This window comes from Symphalangus syndactylus, chromosome 4 (assembly GCF_028878055.3).
Source record: "Symphalangus syndactylus isolate Jambi chromosome 4, NHGRI_mSymSyn1-v2.1_pri, whole genome shotgun sequence".
Classification (NCBI taxonomy): Eukaryota; Metazoa; Chordata; class Mammalia; order Primates; family Hylobatidae; genus Symphalangus; species Symphalangus syndactylus.
In genome coordinates this window covers 132,368,037-132,389,580 of record NC_072426.2, presented here as the reverse complement: position 1 = coordinate 132,389,580, position 21,544 = coordinate 132,368,037, and the positions used below count along the sequence as shown (strand labels likewise).

At 41.3% G+C, this 21,544-nt stretch overlaps 1 protein-coding gene across 2 annotated transcripts in view; it reads left to right on the top strand.

Moving 5' to 3' along the window:
- The window catches only part of SPMIP2 (sperm microtubule inner protein 2), a 143,968-nt gene that overhangs the window by 41,310 nt on the left and 81,114 nt on the right, over positions 1-21,544 (top strand). The window lies entirely within an intron of this gene.

Sequence of the window (21,544 nt, the reverse complement as noted above, 5' to 3'; positions counted from 1 at the left end):
GAGAAAATTATTTCATGTTTTTAAGGAAAGGAAGTGTTTAATGTTATCTGAGTTTTAAATCACTCTTGGCAGCTGTGTAGAAGATGGATTAGAAAGGAGAGAAACTAGAGCCAAGACTAGTTAAGGAGGCTGTGATGATAACCCAGATGATGAAGAATTGTTTATTTCTAGCACCTGCCTCTCAAAGAATGCCAGTTTCATAAAGGCAGCGGCCTTTGTTTTTTTCATTTGCTATATTCCAAGCACTCAGAACAGTGCCTGACACGTAGTAGCTGTTCATAAGTACGTGTTGAATAAATGAATAAATCAGTGAAAGAATAAATGAATGAACTAAACAAGACAGTGAAACTGCAGAGAATCCCAGTAATAGCATGAAAATAGAAATTTTAAAAAAAACTGCAGAGAAGAGGTCAGAAAGACACATTTGCTTCAGGGATGGAATTTTCCCTTTCTCTGTTAACACACATCGTAGTTGGGTCCTTTTTTTCTTTCTTTTTTTTTTTGGCTTCTTTTTTTTAGAGACAAGATCTCACTCTGTTGCCCAGGCTGGAGTGCAGTGGCGTGAAATAGCTCACTGCTACCTCAAACTTCTGGGCTCAAATGAGCCTCCCGCCGCAGCCTCTTAGGAGCTGGGACTACCCAAGCATACCATGGGCGGCTGGCTAATTTAAAAATTTTTTTGTAGAGACAGGGTCTTACTATGTTGCCGAGGCTGGTCTCAGACTCCTACACTCCAGTGATCCTCCCTTCTTAGCCTTGCATGGTGCCTGACACACCATGCCTAGCCCTTTTTTCAAGTGTTGGCAGAAGATGAAGTTTGTCAGACTGACTGGACACACACACACACACAAACACACATACTTGGATTGCAAAGCATGTGCACTTTTCACACCTTCTAAAACTAAGTGCTTTTGACTCAGCTTGTGCTATAGTTTAAGTGTGCCCACCTCCCCAAATTCAGGTGTTGAAATTTAATAGCCAATGTGATAGGAGTAAGAGGTGGGGCCTTTAAGAGACGATTAGGCCATGAGGGCTCCTCCCTCATGAATGAGATTAAAGTCTTTATAAAGAAGGCTTCACAGCACCTCCAGCTTGCTTATCCTTCCACCCGCTGCCCTGTTGGGACCTGGTGTTCCTCCCCTCCAGAAGATGCAGCAACGAGGCACCATCTCAGAAGCAGAGAGCAGCCTTCATCACACGATCTGCCAGCACCTCGATCTTGGACTCCCAGCCTTCATAACTGTATGAAAACAAATTTCTGTTCTTTACAAGTTACTTAGTCTCGGGTATTTTGTTATAGCAGCACAAACCAAGACAGCTGGCAAGTAATGGCTTTTTTCAAAAACTTACTGCAGTCCACAGAGCAACTAAGGAACTAACAACAGATAAATATCTACTCTCACATTTACAGTAGGGTGCACATAAGTGACCCAGTAGGGAAAAACCATCTATGTTTAAATCAGTTTGGGGAACGCTGGGCTATGTAATTGTAAATAGTTTATTTACCATAAGTCTTATCAGAACTCTTAATATACTTTCATATGCTGTGAATACCTGCAAGGCAAATGTAGCCAGCAATGTTCCCAAATGCATTTGACTATAGAGATCCCTCCCGCACACACCACCACCTTCATGGTGCACTCATACGAGCAGCATTTGATGAAGTATTTGGGAAAACACTGGTCTGAGTCTGGACACAGTGGCTCACGTCTGTAATCTCAGCACTTTGGAAGGCCGAGGCAGGAGGTTCACTTGAGGCCAGGAGTTTGAGACCAGCCTGGGCAATAAGACTCCATGTCTACAGATAATAATAATTAGCCAAATGTGATGGCCTGCACCTGTAGTCCTAGCTACTCGAGAGGCTGAGTCAGGAGGATCCCTGGAGCCCAGGTGGTCAAGGCTGCAGTGAGCTAGGATTGCATCACTTTACTTCAGCCTGGGTGAAGCAAGGTCCTGTTTCTAAAAAGGGAAAAAAGTATTTTCTGAAGGGTACACCTCAGAGTAAAATAAAACTGGCTTAAACATACACTGCAATTTCAAAAAGACTAATACAGTTCTTCCATATTTCACTGTTTAGAAGAGATTGCAAAAAGTTCCTTATGACAGAGTTTTGTAAATGAGACCTCAACACCTGTCATATGGAGAGAGAAAACAGGTTTTCATGCTCTGATGATTCTATGCTGTATCAAAGTAGTTCTAAGTGAAAACCTGAAGCAAATAAAATTGAAGCCACGATGTTTTCATCAGGGGACATTAGCCACTCAGTGAATACTCAATTTTCACAGGGAGTGATGGTGATTAGGAAGCTGTGAAAACACCTGCTAAAATTGTTTCTGAAAAACCCTCACATTTTCGGCTACCTTGGAAAGCTGATATTCGTTTTCTGAGCACAGTCTTGTTACACGTTGACCATCCTATCAAGAGTGCCTGGTCCGTGTGTCAGGGGCAGTGGATCAAAGCCCTTGCCTGCCTTGCACTTTCTGCAAATACTGAGCTCCCCGATTTAAGAACAAGATGAAAGGAGCCACAGGAGCCAGAAAGGACTGAGGCAATGTTGTCACCACAACACAGATTCTGTCACCAAGGTCTTTGGTTAACTTTTGGAAAAGAAATGAAGTTCCTTCTTTCTGTCCCGAGTCTGCCCATACACTTCTACACTCATTTTGGTTCTGGGGATTTGAACTTCTTCCTGGGCCAGTAGCTCCATTATCTGTTTTTCATCAGTAAGTACCGTTTCTTATAGAAAGTCTTAGATATTTCACATTCACAACATCAACTTTACCAATTTTAGCAGTACTTGGTGGTATGTGCCCGTAGTCCCAGCTACTTGGGAGTTTGAGGCAGGAGAATCATTTGAGCCCAGGAGTCCAAGTCTTTAGAGCACTATTATTGTACCTGTGAATAGCCACTGCACTTCAGCCTGGGCAACATAGCAAGACCCTATCTCTTTTTAAAAAATGAATTTATTTGAGCCAGCTGCAGAAGTTTTTTATTATATTTTAAGTTCTAGGGTACAAGTTCAGAATGTGCAGGTTTGTTTACATGTGCCATGGTGGTTTGCTGCACCCATCAGCCCATCATCTACATTAGGTATTTCTCCTAATGCTATCCCTCTCCTAGCCCCTCACCCCCCAACAGGACCCAGTGTGTGATGTTACCCTTCCTGTGTCCATGTGTTCTCATTGTTCAACTCCCACTTATGAGTGGGAACATGGTGGTGTTTGGTTTTCTGTTCTTGTGTTAGTTTGCTGAGGATGATGGTTTCCAGCTTCATCCATGTCCCTGCAAAGAACATGACCTCATCTTTTTTATGGCTGCATAGTATTCCACGGTGCATATGTGGCACATTTTCTTTATCCAGTCTTTCATTGATGGGCATTTGGGTTGGTTCCAAGTCAGTATTCACTATTCACTGTTCAGTATTGTGAACAGTGCTGCAATAAACATACGTGTGCATGTGTCTTTATAGTAGAATGATTTATAATCCTTTGGGTATATACCCAGTGATGGGATTGCTGGGTCAAATGATATTTCTGGTTCTAGATCCTTAAAGAATTGCCACACTGTCTTCCACAATAGTTGGACTAATTTACAGTCCCACCAACAGTGTAAAAGCATTCCTATTTCTCCACATCCTCTCCAGCATCTATTGTTGCCTGACTTTTTAATGATTGCCATTCTAACTGGTGTGAAATGGAATCTCATTGAGGTTTTGATTTGCATTTCTCTAATGACCAGTGATAATGAACTTTTTTTTGTATGTTTGTTGGCTGCATAAATGTCTTCTTTGAGAAGCGCCTGTTCATATCCTTCACCCACTTTTTGATAAGATGTTTTTTTCCTTGTAAATTTATTTAAGTTCTTTGGAGATTCTGGATATTAGCCCTTTGTCAGATGGATAGATAACAAAATTTTCTCCCATTCTGTAGGTTGCCTGTTCACTCTGATGGTAGTTTCTTTTGCTATGCAGAAGCTCTTTAGTTTAATTAGATCCCATTTGTGAATTTTGGCTTTTGTTGCCATTGCTTTTGGTGTTTTAGTCATGAAGTCTTTGCCCATGCCTATGTCCTGAATGGTATTGCCTAGGTTTTCTTCTAGGAGTTTTATAGCTTTAGGTCTTACATTTAAGTCTTTAGTCCATCTTGAGTTAATTTTTGTAAAAGGTGTAAGGAAGGGGTCCAGTTTCAGTTTTCTGCATATGGCTACCCGGTTTTCCCAACACCATTTATTAAATAGGGAATCCTTTCCCCATTGCTTGTTTTTTTCAGGTTGGTCAAAGATCAGATGGTTGTAGATGTGTGGTGTTATTTCTGAGGCCTCTGTTCTGTTCCATTGGTCTATATATCTGTTTTGGTTCCAGTACCATGCTGTTTTGGTTACTGTAGCCTTGTAGTATAGTTTGACATCAGGTAGCATGATGCCTCCAGCTTTATTCTTTTTGCTTAAGATTTTCTTGGCTATGTGGGCTCTTTTTTGGTTTCATATGAAATTTAAAGTAGTTTTTTCTAATTCTGTTAAGAAAGTCAACAGTAGCTTGATGGGGATAGTGTTGAATGTATAAATTACTTTGGGCAGTATGGCTATTTTCATGATATTGATTCTTTCTATCCATGAGCATGGAATGTTTTCCATTTGCTTGTGTCCTCGTTTCCTTGAGCAGTAGTTTGTAGTTCTCCTTGAGGAGGTCCTTCACATCTCTTGTAAGTTGTATTGCTATGTGCTTTATTCTCTTTGTAGCAATTGTGACTGGGAGATCACTCATGATTTGGCTCTCTATTATTGGTGTACAGGAATGCTTGTGATTTTTGCAGACTGATTTTATATCCTGAGCCTTTGCCAAAGTTGCTTATCAGCTTAAGGAGATTTTGGGCTGAGACTATGAGGTTTTGTAAATATACAATCATGTCATCTGCAAACAGACAATTTGACTTCCTCTCTTCCTATGTGAATACCCTTTATTTCTTTCTCTTGCCTGATTGACCTGGCCAGAACTTCCAATACTATGTTGAATAGGAGTGGTGAGAGAGGGCATCCTTGTCTTGTGCTGGTTTTTGAAGGGAGTGCTTCCAGTTTTTGGTCACTCAGTATGATATTGGCTGTGGGTTTGTTATAAATAGCTCTTATTATTTTGAGAAACATCCCATCAATACCTAGTTTATTGAGAGTTTATAGCATGAAGGGCTGTTGAATTTTATTGAAGGCCTTTCCTGCATCTATTGAGATAATCACATGGTTTTTGTCATTGGTTCTGTTTATGTGATGGATTACTCTTACTGATTTGTGTAGTTGAACTAGCCTTGCATCCCAGGGATGAAGCCGACTTGATCATGGTGGATGAGCTTTTTGATGTGCTGCTGGATTCAGTTTGCCAATATTTTATTGAGGATGTTTGCACTGATATTCATCAGGGATATTGGCCTGAAATTTTCTTTTGTTTTTTTGTCTATGCCAGGTTTTGGTATCAGAATGATGCTGGCCTCATAAAATGAGTTAGGCAGGAGTCCCTCTTTTTCTATTGTTTGGAATAGTTTCAGAAGGAATGGTACCAGCTCCTCTTTGTACCTCTGGTAGAATTTGGCTGTGAATCCGTCTGGTCCTGGACATTTTTTGTTGGTAGGCTATTAAATACTGCCTCAATTTCAGAACTTGTTATCAGTCTATTCAGGGATTTGACGTCTTCCTAGTTTAGACTTGGGAGGGTGTATGTGCCCAGGAATTTATCCATTTCTTCTAGATTTTCTAGTTTATTTGCGTAGAGGTGTTTATAGTATTCTCTGATGGTAGTTTGTATTTCTGTGGGACCAGTGGTGATCCCTTTATCATTTTTTTGCATCTATTTGAATATTCTATTCTTTCTTCTTTTTTTTATTTTTTTTTTTTTATTTTATTATTATATTTTAGGTTTTAGGGTACATGTGCACAATGTGCAGGTTTGTTACATATGTATCCATGTGCCATGTTGGTTTGCTGCACCCATTAACTCGTCATTTAGTATTAGGTATATCTCCTAATGCTGTCCCTCCCCCCTCCTCCCACCCCACAACAGTCCCCGGTGTGTGATGTTCCCCTTCCTGTGTCCATGAGTTCTCATTGTTCAATTCCCACCTATGAGTGAGAACATGTGGTGTTTGGTTTTTTGTCCTTGCGATAGTTTACGGAGAATGATGTTTTCCAGTTTCATCCATGTCCCTACAAAGGACATGAACTCATCATTTTTTATGGCTGCATAGTATTCCATGGTGTATATGTGCCACATTTTCTTAATCCAGTCTATCATTGCTGGACATTTGGGTTGGTTCCAAGTCTTTGCTATTGTGAATAGTGCCGCAGTAAACATACGTGTGCATGTGTCTTTATAGCAGCATGATTTATAGTCCTTTGGGTATATACCCAGTAATGGGATGGCTGGGTCAAATGGTATTTCTAGTTCTAGATCCCTGAGGAATAGCCACACTGTCTTCCACAATGGTTGAACTAGTTTACAGTCCCACCAACAGTGTTAAAGTGTTCCTATTTCTCCACATCCTGTCCAGCACCTGTCGTTTCCTGACTTTTGAATGATGGCCATTCTAACTGGTGTAAGATGGTATCTCATTGTGGTTTTGATTTGCAGTTCTCTGATGGCCAGTAATGATGAGCATTTTTGCATGTGTTTTTTGGCTGCATAAATGTCTTCTTTTGAGAAGTGTCTGTTCATATCCTTCGCCTGCTTTTTGATGGGGTTGTCTGTTTTTTTCTTGTAAATTTGTTTGAGTTCATTGTAGATTCTGGATATTAGCCCTTTGTCAGATGAGTAGGTTGTGAAAATTTTCTCCCATTCTGTAGGTTGCCTGTTCACTCTGATGGTAGTTTCTTTTGCTGTGCAGAAGCTCTTTAGTTTAATTAGATCCCATTTGTCAATTTTGGCTTTTGTTGCCATTGCTTTTGGTGTTTTAGACATGAAGTCCTTGCCCATGCCTATGTCCTGAATGGTATTGCCTAGGTTTTCTTCTAGGGTTTTTATGGTTTTAGGTCTAACATTTAAGTCTTTAATCCATCTTGAATTAATTTTTGTATAAGGTGTAAGGAAGGGATCCAGTTGCAGCTTTCTACATATGGCTAGCCAGTTTTCCCATCACCATTTATTAAATAGGGAATCCTTTCCCCATTTCTTGTTTTTGTCAGATTTGTCAAAGATCAGATAGTTGTAGATGTGTGGCATTATTTCTGAGGGCTCTGTTCTGTTCCATTGATCTATGTCTCTGTTGTGGTACCAGTACCATGCTGTTTTGGTTACTGTAGCCTTGTAGTATAGTTTGAAGTCAGGTAGCATGATGCCTCCAGCTTTGTTCTTTTGGCTTAGGATTGACTTGGCGATGTGGGCTCTTTTTTGGTTCCATATGAACTTTAAAGTAGTTGTTTCCAATTCTGTGAAGAAAGTCATTGGTAGCTTGATGGGGATGGCATCGAATCTATAAATTACCTTGGGCAGTATGACCATTTTCACGATATTGATTCTTCCAACCCATGAGCATGGAATGTTCTTCCATTTGTTTGTATCCTCTTTTATTTCATTGAGCAGTGGTTTGTAGTCCTCCTTGAAGAGGTCCTTCACATCCCTTGTAAGTTGGATTCCTAGGTATTTTATTCTCTTTGAAGCAATTGTGAATGGGAGTTCACTCATGATTTGGCTCTGTTTGTCTATGATTGGCGTACCAGAATGCTTGTGATTTTTGTACGTTGATTTTGTATCCTGAGACTTTGCTGAAGTTGCTAATCAGCTTAAGGATATTTTGGGCTGAGACAATGGGGTTTTCTAGATATACAATCATGTCATCTGCAAACAGGGACAATTTGACTTCCTCTTTTCCTAACTGAATACCCTTTATTTCCTTCTCCTGCCTGATTGCCCTGGCCAGAACTTCCAGCACTATGTTGAATAGGAGTGGTGAGAGAGGACATCCCTGTCTTGTGCCAGTTTTCAAAGGGAATGCTTCCAGTTTTTGCCCATTCATATGATATTGGCTGTGGGTTTGTCATAGATAGCTCTTATTATTTTGAGATACGTCCCATCAATACCTACTTTATTGAGAGTTTTTAGCATGAAGGGTTGTTGAATTTGTCAAAGGCCTTTTCTGCATCTATTGAGATAATCATGTGGTTTTTGTCTTTGGTTCTGTTTATATGCTGGATTACATTTATTGATTTGTGTATGTTGAACCAGCCTTGCATCCCAGGGATGAAGCCCACTTGATCATGGTGGATAAGCTTTTTGATGTGCTGCTGGATTTGGTTTGCTAGTATTTTATTGAGGATTTTTGCATCAATGTTCATCAAGGATATTGGTCTGAAATTCTCTTTTTTGGTTATGTCTCTGCCAGGCTTTGGTATCAGGACGATGCTGGCTTCATAAAATGTGTTAGGGAGGATTCCCTCTTTTTCTATCGATTGGAATAGTTTCAGAAGGAATGGTACCAGTTCCTCCTTGTACCTCTAGTAGAATTCAGCTGTGAATCCATCAGGTCCTGGACTCTTTTTGGTTGGTAAGCTATTGATTATTGCCACAATTTCAGAACCTGTTATTGGTCTATTCAGAGATTCAATTTCTTCCTGGTTTAGTCTTGGGAGGGTGTATTTGTCGAGGAATTTATCCATTTCTTCTAGATTTTCTAGCTTATTTGCGTAGAGGTGTTTGTCGTATTCTCTGATGGTAGATTGTATTTCTGTGGGATCGGTGGTGATATCCCCTTTTTCATTTTTTATTGCATCTATTTGATTCTTCTCTCTTTTCTTCTTTATTAGTCTTGCTAGTGGTCTATCAATTTTGTTGATCTTTTCAAAAAACCAGCTCCTGGATTCATTAATTTTTTGAAGGGATTTTTGTGTCTCTATTTCCTTCAGTTCTGCTCTGATTTTAGTTATTTCTAGCCTTCTGCTAGCTTTTGAATGTGTTTGCTCTTGCTTTTCTAGTTCTTTTAATTGTGATGTTAGGGTGTCAATTTTGGATCTTTCCTGCTTTCTCTTGTGGGCATTTAGTGCTATAAATTTCCCTCTGCACACTGCTTTGAATGTGTCCCAGAGATTCTGGTATGTTGTGTCTTTGTTCTCATTGGTTTCAAAGAACATCTTTATTTCTGCCTTCATTTCATTATGTACCCAGTAGTCATTCAGGAGCAGTTTGTTCAGTTTCCATGTAGTTGAGCGGTTTTGAGTGAGTTTCTTAATCCTGAGTTCTAGTTTGATTGCACTGTGGTCTGAGAGACAGTTTGTTATAATTTCTGTTTTTTACATTTGCTGAGGAGAGCTTTACTTCCAACTATGTGGTAAATTTTGGAATAGGTGTGGTGTGGTGCTGAAAAAAAATGTATATTCTATTGATTTGGGGTGGAGAGTTCTGTAGATGTCTATTAGGTCCACGTTGTGCAGAGCTGAGTTCAATTCCTGGATATCCTTGTTGACTTTGTCTCGTTGATCTGTCTAATGTTGACAGTGGGGTGTTAAAATCTCCCATTATTATTGTGTGGGAGTTTAAGTCCCTTTGTAGGTCACTCAAGACTTGCTTTATGAATCTGGTTGCTCCTGTGTTGGGTGCATATATATTTAGGATAGTTATCTCTTCTTGTTGAATTGATCCCTTTACCATTATGTAATGGCCTTCTTTGTCTCTTTTGATCTTTGTTGGTTTAAAGTCTGTTTTATCGAGACTAGGATTTCAACCCCTGCCTTTTTTTGTTTTCCATTTGCTTGATAGATCTTCCTCCATCCCTTTATTTTGAGTCTGTGTGTGTCTCTGCACGTGACATGGGTTTCCTGAATACAGCACACTGATGGGTCTTGACTCCTTATCCAATTTGCCAGTCTGTGTCTTTTAATTGGAGCATTTAGCCCATTTACATTTAAAGTTAATATTGTTATGTGTGAATCTGATCCTGTCATTATGATGTTAGTTGGTTATTGTGCTCTTTAGTTGATGCAGTTTCTTCCTATCCTCGATGGTCTTTACAATTTGGCATGTTTTTGCAGGGGCTGGTACCGGTTGTTCCTTTCCATGTTTAGTGCTTCCTTCAGGAGCTCTTTTAGGGCAGGCCTGGTGGTGACAAAATCACTCAGCGTTTGCTTATCTGTAAAGTATTTATTTCTCCTTCACTTATGAAGCTTAGTTTGGCTGGATATGAAATTCTGGGTTGAAAATTCTTTTGTTTAAGAATGTTGAATATCGGCCCCCACTCTCTTCTGGCTTGTAGAGTTTCTGCCGAGAGATAAGCTGTTAGTCTGATGGGCTTCCCTTTGTGGGTAACCCGACCTTTCTCTCTGGCTGCCCTTAACATTTTTTCCTTCATTTCAACTTTGGTGAATCTGACAATTATGTGTCTTGGAGTTGCTCTTCTCGAGGAGTATCTTTGTGGCATTCTCTGTATTTCCTGAATCTGAATGTTGGCCTGCCTTGCTAGATTGGGGAAGTTCTCCTGGATAATATCTTGCAGAGTGTTTTCCAACTTGGTTCCATTCTCCCCGTCACTTTCAGGTGCACCAATCAGACGTAGGTTTGGTCTTTTCACATAGTCCCATATTTCTTGGAGGCTTTGTTCGTTTCTTTTTATTCTTTTTTCTCTAAACTTCCCTTCTCGCTTCATTTCATTCATTTCATCTTCCATCACTGATACCTTTTTTCCAGTTGATCGCATTGGCTACTGAGGCTTCTGCAATCTTTGCGTAGTTCTCAAAACTTGGCTTTCAGCTCCATCACCTCCTTTAAGCCCTTCTCTGCATTGGTTATTCTAGTTATCCATTCGTCTAATTTTTTTCAAAGTTTTTAACTTCTTTGCTATTGTTTTGAATTTCCTCCCGTAGCTCGGAGTAGTTTGATTGTCTGAAGCCTTCTTCTCTCAACTCGTCAAAGTCATTCTCCATCCAGCTTTGTTCCTTTGCTGGTGAGGAACTGCGTTCCTTTGGAGGAGGAGAGGTGCTCCGCTTTTTAGAGTTTCCAGTTTTTCTGCTCTGTTTTTTCCCCATCTTTGTGGTTTTATCTACTTTTGGTCTTTGATGATGGTGATGTACAGATGGGTTTTTGGTGTGGATGTCCTTTCTATTTGTTAGTTTTCCTTCTACCAGACAGGACCCTCAGCTGCAGGTCTGTTGGAGTTTGCTAGAGGTCCACTCCAGACCCTGTTTGGCTGGGTGTCAGCAGCGGTGGCTGCAGAACAGCAGATTTTCGTGAGACCACAAATTCAGCTGTCTGATAGTTCCTCTGGAAGTTTTGTCTCAGAGGAGTACCTGGCCAAGTGAGGTGTCAGTCTGTCCCTACTGGGGGGTGCCTCCCAGTTAGGCTGCTCGGGGGTCAGGGACCCACTTTAGGAGGCAGGCTGCCTGTTCTCAGATCTCCAGCTGCATGCTGGGAGAACCACTACTCTCTTCAAAGCTGTCAGACAGGGACATTTAAGTCTGCAGAGGTTCCTGCTGACTTTTTGTTTGTCTGTGCCCTGTCCCCAGAGGTGGAGCCTACAGAGGCAGGCAGGCCTCCTTGAGCTGTGGTGGGCTCCACCCAGTTCGAGCTTCCTGGCTGCTTTGTTTACCTAAGCAAGCCTGGGCAATGGCGGGCGCCCCTCCCCCAGCCTCGCTGCCGCCTTGCAGTTTGATCTCAGACTGCTGTGCTAGCAATCAGTGAGACTCCGTGGGCATAGGACCCTCCGAGCCAGGTGTGGGACACAATCTCCTGGTGTGCCGTTTTCCAAGCCCGTTGGAAAAGCGCAGTATTAGGGTGGGACTGACCTGATTTTCCAGGTGCCATCTGTTACTCCTTTTTTTGACTAGGAAAGGGAACTCCCTGACCCCTTGCACTTCTCAAGTGAGGCAATGCCTCGCCCTGCTTTGGCTCACACACAGTGCGCTGCACCGACTGTCCTGCACCCACTATTTGGCACTCCCTAGTGAGATGAACCGGGTACCTCAAATGGAAATGCAGAAGTCACCCATCTTCTGCGTTGCTCATGCTGGGAGCTGTAGACTGGAGCTGTTCCTATTCGGCCATCTTGGCTCCACCCCCCTTTCTTCTTTATTAGTCTGGCTAGAGGTCTATTTTGTTGATCTTTTCAAAAAACCAGCTCCTGGATTCATTGATGTTTTGAAGGGTTTTTTGTGTCTCTATCTCCTTCAGTTCTGCTCTGATCTTAGTTATTTCTTGTCTTCTGCTAGCTTTTGAATTTGTTTGCTCTCGCTTCTCTAGCTCTTTTAATTGTGATGTTAGGGTGTCGATTTTAGAATTTTCTCACTTTCTCCTGTGGGCATTTACTGCTATAAATTTCCCTCTAAACACTGCTTTAGCTGTGTCCCAGAAATTCTGGTACGTTGTGTCTTTGTTCTCATTGGTTTCAAAGAAATTACTTATTTCTGCCTTCATTTTGTTATTTACCCAGTAGTCATTCAGAAGCAGGTTGTTGAGTTTCCATGTAGTTGTGCAGTTTTGAGTGAGTTTCTTAATCCTGAGTTTCTAAGTTGATTGCACTGTGGTCTGAGAGACTGTTATGATTTCAGTTCTTTTGCATTTGCTGAGGAGTGTTTAACTTCCAATTCTGTGATCAATTTTAGAAATAGTGCTATGTGGTGCTGAGAAGAATGTACATTCTATGGATTTGGGGTGGAGAGTTCTGTAGATGTCTATTAGGTCTGCTTCGTCCAGAGCAGAGTTCAAGTCCTGAATATCCTTGTTAATTTTCTGTCTTGTTGATCTGTCTAATATTAACGGTGGGGTGTTAGACTCTAACATAATAATAGTGGGAGACTTTAAGTCTCTTTGTAGGTGTCTAAGAACTTGCTTTATGAACCTGGGTGCTCCTGTATTGAGTGCATATATATTTAAGATATTTAGCTCTTCTTATTGCATTGATCCCTTTACCATTTTGTAATGCCCTTCTTTGTCTCTTTGATCTTTGTTGGTTTAAAGTCTATTTTATCAGGGAGTAGGATTGCAACCCCTGCTTTTTTTTTTTTTTTTTTGCTTTCCATTTGCTTGGTAAACATTCCTCCATCCCTTTATTTTGAGCTTATGTGTGTCTTTGCACATGAGGTGGGTCTCCTGAATACAGCACACTGATGAGTCTTGACTCTTTATCCAGCTTTCCAGTCTTGTGTCTTTTAATTGGGGCATTTAACCCATTTACATTTAAGGTTAATATTGTTATGTGTGAATTTGATCCTGTCTCTATCATGCTAGCTCTTTTTTTTTTTTGCCCGTTAGTTGATGCAGTTTCTTCATAGTGTTGATGGTCTTTACAATTTGGTATGTTTTTGCAGGGGCTGATAACGGTTGTTCTTTTCCATGTTTAGTGCTTCCTTCAGGAGCTGTTGTAAGGCAGGCCCGGTGGTGACAAAATTCCTCAGCATTTGCTTGTCTGTAAAGGATTTTATTTCTCCTTCACTTATGAAGCTTAGTTTGGCTAGATATGAAATTCTGGGTTGAAAATTCTTTTCTTTAAGAATGTTGAATATTGGCCCCTATTCTTTTCTGGCTTGTAGGGTTTCTACAGAGAGATCCACTGTTAGTCTGATGGGCATCCCTTTGTGTGCAACCCAACCTTTCTCTCTGGCTGCCCTTAACATTTTTTCCTTCATTTCCACTTTGGTGACTCTGATGATTATATGTCTTGGGGTTGCTCTTCTCAAGGAGTATCTTTGTGGTGTTCTCTGTATTTCCTGAATTTGAATGTTGGCCTGTCTTGCTAGTTTGGGGAAGTTCTTTTGGGTAATATCCTGAAGAGTGTTTTCCAACTTGGTTGCATTCTCCCCGTCAGTTTCAGGTACACCAAGCAAACATAGGTTTGGTCTTTTCACATAGTCTCATATTTCTTGGAGGCTTTGTTCCTTCCTTTTCATTCTTTTTTCTCTAGTCTTGTCTTCATGCTTTATTTCATTGAGTTGATCTTCAATCTCTGATATCCTTTCTTCTGCTTTATCGATTTGGCTATGGATACCTGTATATGCTTCACAAAGTTCTCATGCTGTCTTTTTCAGCTCCATTAGGTCATCTATGTTCTTCTCTAAACTGGTTATTCTAGTTAGCAATTCCTCTAAACTTTTTTCAAGGTTCTTCCTTGCATTTGGTTAGAACATGCTCCTTTAGCTAGGAGAAGTTTGTTATTACTCACCTTTTGAAGCCTACTTCTGTCAATTCATCAAACTCATTCTCCGTCCAGTTTTGTTCCCTCACTGGCAAGGAGTTGTGATCCTTTGGAGGAGAAGAGGCATTTTGGTTTTTGGAATTTGCAGTCTTTTTGTGGTAGTTTCTCCCCATCTATGTGGATTTATTTACCTTTGTTCTTTGATGTTGGTGACCTTCAAATGGGGCTTCTGAGTGGATGTTCTTTTTGTTGATGTGTTGATGTTGATGCTATTTCTGTTTTTTAGTTTTCCTTGTAACAGTCAGGCCTCTCTGCTGCGGGTCTTCTAGTTTGTTGGAGGTCCACTCCAGACCTTGTTTGCCTGGATATCACCAGCAGAGGCTGCAGAACAGTAAAGATTGCTGCCTGTTCCTTCCTCTGTAAGCTTTGTCCCAGAGGGGCACCCGCCAGATGCCAGCCAGAGCTCTCCTCTACAGGGTGTCTGTCAACACCTGCTGGGAGGTATCTCCCAGTCAGGAGACACAGGGGTCAGGGACCCAGTTGAGGAGGCAGTTTGACCTTTAGCAGAGCTCGAACGCTGTGCTGGGAGATCCACTGCTCTCTTCAGAGCCAGCAGGCAGGGATGTTTAAGTCTGCTGAAGTTGCACCCACAGCTGCCCCTTTCCTCATGTGCTCTGTCCCAGGGAGAGGAGAGTTTATCTAAAAGCCCCTGACTGGGACTGCTGCCTTTTGTTTAGAGATGCCCTGCCCAGAGAAGAGGAATCTAGAGAGGCAGTCTGGCTACAGTGGCTTTGCTGAGCTGTGGAGGGCTCTGCCCAGTTCAAAATTCCCAGAGGCTTTATTTACACTGTGAGGGGAAAACCACCTACTCAAGACTCAGCAATGGTGGATACCCCCCCACCGCCGCCAAGCTTGAGCATCCCAGGTCGGTTTCAGACTGCTGTGCTGGCAGCGAGAATTTCAAACCAGTGGATCTTAGCTTGCTGGGCTCTGTGGGAAGGGGATTCACTGAGCTAGATCACTTGGTTCCCTGGCTTCAGCCCCCTTTCCAGAGGTGTGAACAGTTCTGTCTCACTGGCATTCCAGGCGCCACTCGGGTATGGAAAAAAAAAAACAAAAAACTCTTGCAGCTAGCTCAGTGGCTTCCCAAACGGCCACCCAGTTTTGTGCTTGAAACCCAGGGCCCTGGTGGTATAGGCACCTGAGGGAATCTCCTGATCTGTGGGTTGTGAAGACCTTGGGAAAAGCATAGTATCAGGGCCAGAGTTCACTGTTCCTCATGGCACAGTCCCACGTGGCTTCCCTTGGCTAGAGGAGGGAGTTCCCTGACCCATTGCCCTCCATGGGCTGTACCCACTATCTAACCAGTTCCAGTGAGATGAGCTGGGTACCTCAATTGGAAATGCAGAAATAACCCACCTTCTGTGTTGATCTCACTGGGAGCTTCAGACCAGAGCTGTTCCTACTCAGCCATCTTGCCAGCCTTACTCAGGAGATTTTTTTGTTTTTCATACCCCAGTGGTGCCTGGAATGCCCGTGAGAGAACCATTCACTCCCCTGGAAAGGGGGCTGAAGCCAGGGAGCCAAGTAGTCTGGCTCATCGGATCCCACCCCCATGGAGCCCCGCAAGCTAAGATCCACTGGCTTGAAATTCTCGCTGCCAGCACTGCAGTCTGAAACCAACCTGGGAGGGTAAAGCTTGGTGGTGGGGTAGGGGTGTCTGCCATTACTGAGGCGTGAGTAGGTGGTTGTCCCCTCATAGTGTGAACAAAGCCTCTGGAGCCCACCTCAGCTCGGCAAAGCCACTGTAGCCAGACTGCCTTTCTAGATTCCTCTTCTCTGGGTAGGGTGCCTCTAAAAGAAAGGCAGCACCCCCCAGTCAGGGGCTTATAGATAAAACTCCTATCTCCCTGGGACAGAGTACCTGGGGGAAGGGGCGGCTGTGAGCACAGCTTCAGCAGACTTCAACATTCCTGCCTGTTGGCTCTGAAGAGAGCAATGGATCTCCCAGCACAGCGCTGGGTACTGAGTGGCAAAATTGGGTAAAGAGTCAAGACTCATTATTCAAGAGACCCATCTCACATGCAAAGACACACATAGGCTCCAAATAAAGGGATGGAGGAATATTTACAAAGTAAGTGGAAAGCAAAAAAAAAAAAAAAAAAAAAAAAAAAACAACCAGGGGTTGCAATCCTACTCTCTGATAAAACAGACTTTAAACCAACAAAGATCAAAAAAGACAAAGAAGGGCATTACAAAATGGTAAAGGGATCAATGCAATAAGAAGAGCTAAATATCTTAAATATATATGCACTCAATACAGGAGCACCCAGATTCATAAAGCAAGTTCTTAGACACCTACAAAGAGACTTAAAGTCTCCCACTATTATTGTGTTAGAGTCTAACACCCCACCGTTAATATTAGATAGATCAACAAGACAGAAAATTAACAAGGATATTCAGGACTTGAACTCTGCTCTGGACGAAGCAGACCTAATAGACATCTATAGAACTCTCCACCCCAAATCCATAGAATGTACATTCTTCTCAGCACCACATAGCACTATTTCTAAAATTGATCACAGAATTGGAAGTTAAACACTCCTCAGCAAATGCAAAAGAACTGAAATCATAACAGTCTCTCAGACCACAGTGCAATCAACTTAGAAACTCAGGATTAAGAAACTCACTCAAAACTGCACAACTACATGGAAACTCAACAACCTGCTTCTGAATGACTACTGGGTAAATAACAAAATGAAGGCAGAAATAAGTAATTTCTTTGAAACCAATGAGAACAAAGACACAACGTACCAGAATTTCTGGGACACAGCTAAAGCAGTGTTTAGAGGGAAGTTTATAGCAGTAAATGCCCACAGGAGAAAGTGAGAAAATTCTAAAATCGACACCCTAACATCACAATTAAAAGAGCTAGAGAAGCGAGAGCAAACAAATTCAAAAGCTAGCAGAAGACAAGAAATAACTAAGATCAGAGCAGAACTGAAGGAGATAGAGACACAAAAAACCCTTCAAAACATCAATGAATCCAGGAGCTGGTTTTTTGAAAAGATCAACACAGTAGATAGACCTCTAGCCAGACTAATAAAGAAGAAAACAGAGAAGAATCAAATAGAAGCAATAAAAAATGATAAAGGGGAGATCACCACTGATCCCACAGAAATACAAACTACGATTAGAGAATACTATAAATGCCTCTATGCAAATAAACTAGAAAATCTAGAAGAAATGGATAAATTCCTGGACACATACCCCCTCCCAAACTAAACCAGGAAGAAGTTGAATCCCTGAACAGACCAATAACAAGTTCTGAAATTGAGGTAGTAATTAATAGCCTACCAACCAAAAGTCTAGGACCAGACGGATTCACAGCCGAATTCTACCAGGGGTATGAAGTGGAGCTGGTACCATTCCTTCTGAAACTATTCCAAACAATAGAAAAAGAGAGATTCCTCCTTAACTCATTTTATGAGGCCAGCATCATTCTGATACCAAAACCTGGCAGAGACAAAACAAAAAAAGAAAATTTCAGGCCAATATCCCTGATGAACATCAGTGCAAAAATTCTCAATAAAATATTGGCAAACTGAATCCAGCAGCACATTAAAAAGCTTATCTGGCTGGGTGTGGTGGCTCATGCCTGTAATCCCAGCACTTTGGGAGGCTGAGGCAGGCGGATCACGAGGTCAAGAGATTGAGACCATCGTGGCCAACATGGTGAAACCCTGTCTCTACTAAAAATAGAAAAATTAGCCAGTCATGGTGGTGTGCGCCTGTAGTCCCAGCTACTCGAGAAGCTGAGATGGGAGAATTGCTTGAACCCGGGAAATGGAGGTTACAATGAGCTGAGATTCCACTGCACTCCAGCCTGGTGACAGAGCGAGACTCTGTCTCAAAAAAAAAAAAAAAAAAAAAAAGGCTTATTCACCATGATCCAGTTGGCTTCATCCCTGGAATGCAAGAGTGGTTCAACATACACAAATCAATAAATGTAATCCATCACATAAACAGAACTAATGACAAAAACCACATGATTATCTCAATAGATGCAGAAAAGGCCTTCTATAAAATTCAACTCCCCTTCATGCTAAAAGCACTCAGTAGACTAGGTATTGATGGAACATATTTCAAAATAATAAGAGCTATTTATGAAAAACCCATAGCCAATATCATACTGAATGGCCAAACACGGGAAGGATTCCCTTTGATAACCAGCACAAGTCAAGGATGCCCTCTGTCACCACTCCTATTCAACATAGTATTGGAAGTTCTGGCCAGGTCAATCAGGCAAGAGAAAGAAATAAAGATATTCAAATAGGAAGAGAGGAAGTCAAATTATCTCTCTTTGCAGATGACATGATTATATAATTAGAAAACCCCATTGTCTCAGCCCAAAATCTCCCTAAGCTGATAAGCAACTTTGGCAGTCTCAGGATATAAAATCAGTGTGTAAAAATCACAAGTATTCCTGTACACCAATAATAGCCAAATCATGAGTGAACTCCCAGTCACAATTGCTACAAAGAGAATAAAATACATAGGAATTCAACTTAAAAGGGCTGTGAAGGACCTCCTCAAGGAGAACTACACACCACTGTTCGAGGAAATAAGAGAGGACACAAATGGAAAAACATTCCATGCTCATGGAGAGGAAGAATCAATATCATGAAAATGGCCGTACTGCCCAAAGTAACTTATACATTCAGTGCTATCCCCATCATGCTACCATTGACTTTCTTAACAGAATTAGAAAAAACTACTTTAAATTTCATATGGAACCAAAACAGAGCCCACATAGCCAAGACCATCCTAAGCAAAAAGAACAAAGCTGGAGACATTACACTACCTGACTGCAAACTATACTACAAGGCTACAGTAACCAAAACAGTATGGTAATGGTACCCAAACAGATATGTAGACCAGTGGAACAGAACAGAGGCCTCAGAAATAACACCACACATCTACAACCATCTGATCTTTGACCAACCTGAGAAAAACAAGCAATGGGGAAAGGATTCCCTATTTAATAAATGGTGTTAGGAAAACTGGCTAGAAATTATGCAGAAAACTGAAACTGGACCCCTTCCTTACACCTTTTACAAAAATTAACTCAAGATGGACTAAAGACTTAAATGTAAGACCTAAAACCATAAAAACCCTAGAAGAAAACCTAGGCAATACCATTCAGGACATAGGCATGGGCAAATATTTCATGACTAAAACACCAAAAGCAATGGCAACAAAAGCCAAAATTCACAAATGGGATCTAATTAAACTAAACAGTTTCTGTACAGCAAAAAAAAAAAAAGCTATCATCAGAGTAAACAGACAACCTAGAGAATGGGAGAAAATTTTTGCCATCCATCCGAAAGGGCTAATATCAAGACACTACAAGGAACTTAAACAAATTCACAAGAAAAAAACAACCCCATCAAAAAGTGGGCAAAGGATGTGAACAAATACTTTTCAAAAGAAGACATTTATGTGACCAACAAACGTATGAATAAAAGCTCATCATCACTGGTCATTAGAGAAATGCAAATCAAAACCACAGTGAGATACCATATCACACCAGTTAGAATGGTGATCATTAAAAAGTCAGTAAACAACAGATGCTGGAGAGGATGTTGAGAAATAGGTACACTTTTACACTGTTGATGGGAGTGTAAATTAGCTCAACTATGGTGGAAGACAGTGTGGCGATTCCTCAAGGACCTAGAAATGGAAATACCATTTGACCCAGAAATTCCATTACTGGGTATATACCCAAAGGATTATAAATCATTCTACTGTAAAGACACATGCACACATATGTTTATTGCAGTACTATTCACAGTAGCAAAGACTTGGAAACAACCCAAATGCCCATCAATATTTTACTGGATAAAGAAATTATGGCACATATATACCATGGAATAACTATGCAGCCATAAAAAAGAATGAGTTCAGGCCGGGCGCGGTGGCTCACACCTGTAATCCCAGCACTTTGGGAGGCCGAGGCGGGCCGATCACGAGGTCAGGAGATCGAGACCATCCTGTCTAACACGGTGAAACCCCGACTCTACTAAAAAATATATAAAAAATTAGCCGGGCGTGGTGGTGGGCGCCTGTAGTCCCAGCTACTCGGGAGGCTGAGGCAGGAGAATGGCGTGAACCCCGTGGGGCGGAGCCTGCAGTGAGCCGAGATCTCGCCATTGCACTCCAGCCTGGGAGCCAGCGAGACTCTGTCTCAAAAAAAAAAAAAAAAAAAAAGAATGAGTTCATATCCTTTGGAGGGACATGAATGAAGCTGGAAACAGTCATTCTCAACAAAGTAACTCAGGAACAGAAAGCCAAACACTGCATGTCCTCCCTCATAAGTGGGAGTTGAACAATGAGAACATATGGGCACAGGGAGGGGAACATCACACATGGGGGCCTGTTGGGGGCGGGGGGCAAGGGGAGGGATAGCATTGGGAGAAATACCTAATGTAGATGACGGGTTGATGGGTCCAGCAAACCACCATGGCACATGTATACCTATGTAACAAATCACATTCTACACATGTATCCCAGAACTTAAAGTATCATAATAAAAAAATTTAAGTGATCTTTTCCCAGAGCTTCTCTTGTTTCTGCTTTTTACACCTATTTCTATAATTCATTGATTTTTTTTTTGTTCATCGTTTTACTTTTAAAATACAAATACTTCCACATTTGGTAATCTGTTATAAGCTACCCTCATCTAACAATTTTCTCCATTTTTCAATTTTTGCTAATACATTTGGGGAGTATTCTAATACTTACTTCAGATTTTTATCTACCTAGATAAAACACCTCAATATCTGAAGGCCTACATCCTGCAAATGTAGTCTGTGAGAAATTTTAGTATATATCATGTCTTTTTTTTTTTTTTTTTTTTTTTTGAGGTGGTCTTGCTCTATTGCCCAAGCTGGAGTGCAGTGGCAGAGTCATAGCTCACTGTGGCCTGTACCTCCTCAGCTTAAGCAATCCTCTCACCTCCATCTCCCAAATAACTGGGACCACAGATGTGTGCCACCATGCCTGGTTAATTTTTATTTTTTGTAGAGACAGGGTCTCACTAGTTATCCAGCCTGGTCTCAGATTCCTGAGTTCAAGCAATCCACCCACCTTGGCCTCCCAAAGTGCTGGGATTACAGGCGTAAACCACCACATCCAGCCCATGTCTGTATTAAGCTGATTATATACAAAGCAGTTGAATGGGTCAATTATGAGCCCAACCTTCACATCAGCCTGTCTGGGTACAAAGAGCTTGTTAGCTATAATTCTGGACAACGAATCTTTCATTTTCCCCATACATAAACTGGGGAAAAAAATTCTACCCATCTCATTTGGTTATTATTAAGCAGCAATTAACAGATAAACATTAATAAGAATTATTAATTATAAATAAGTATTAATAAGAATTAACA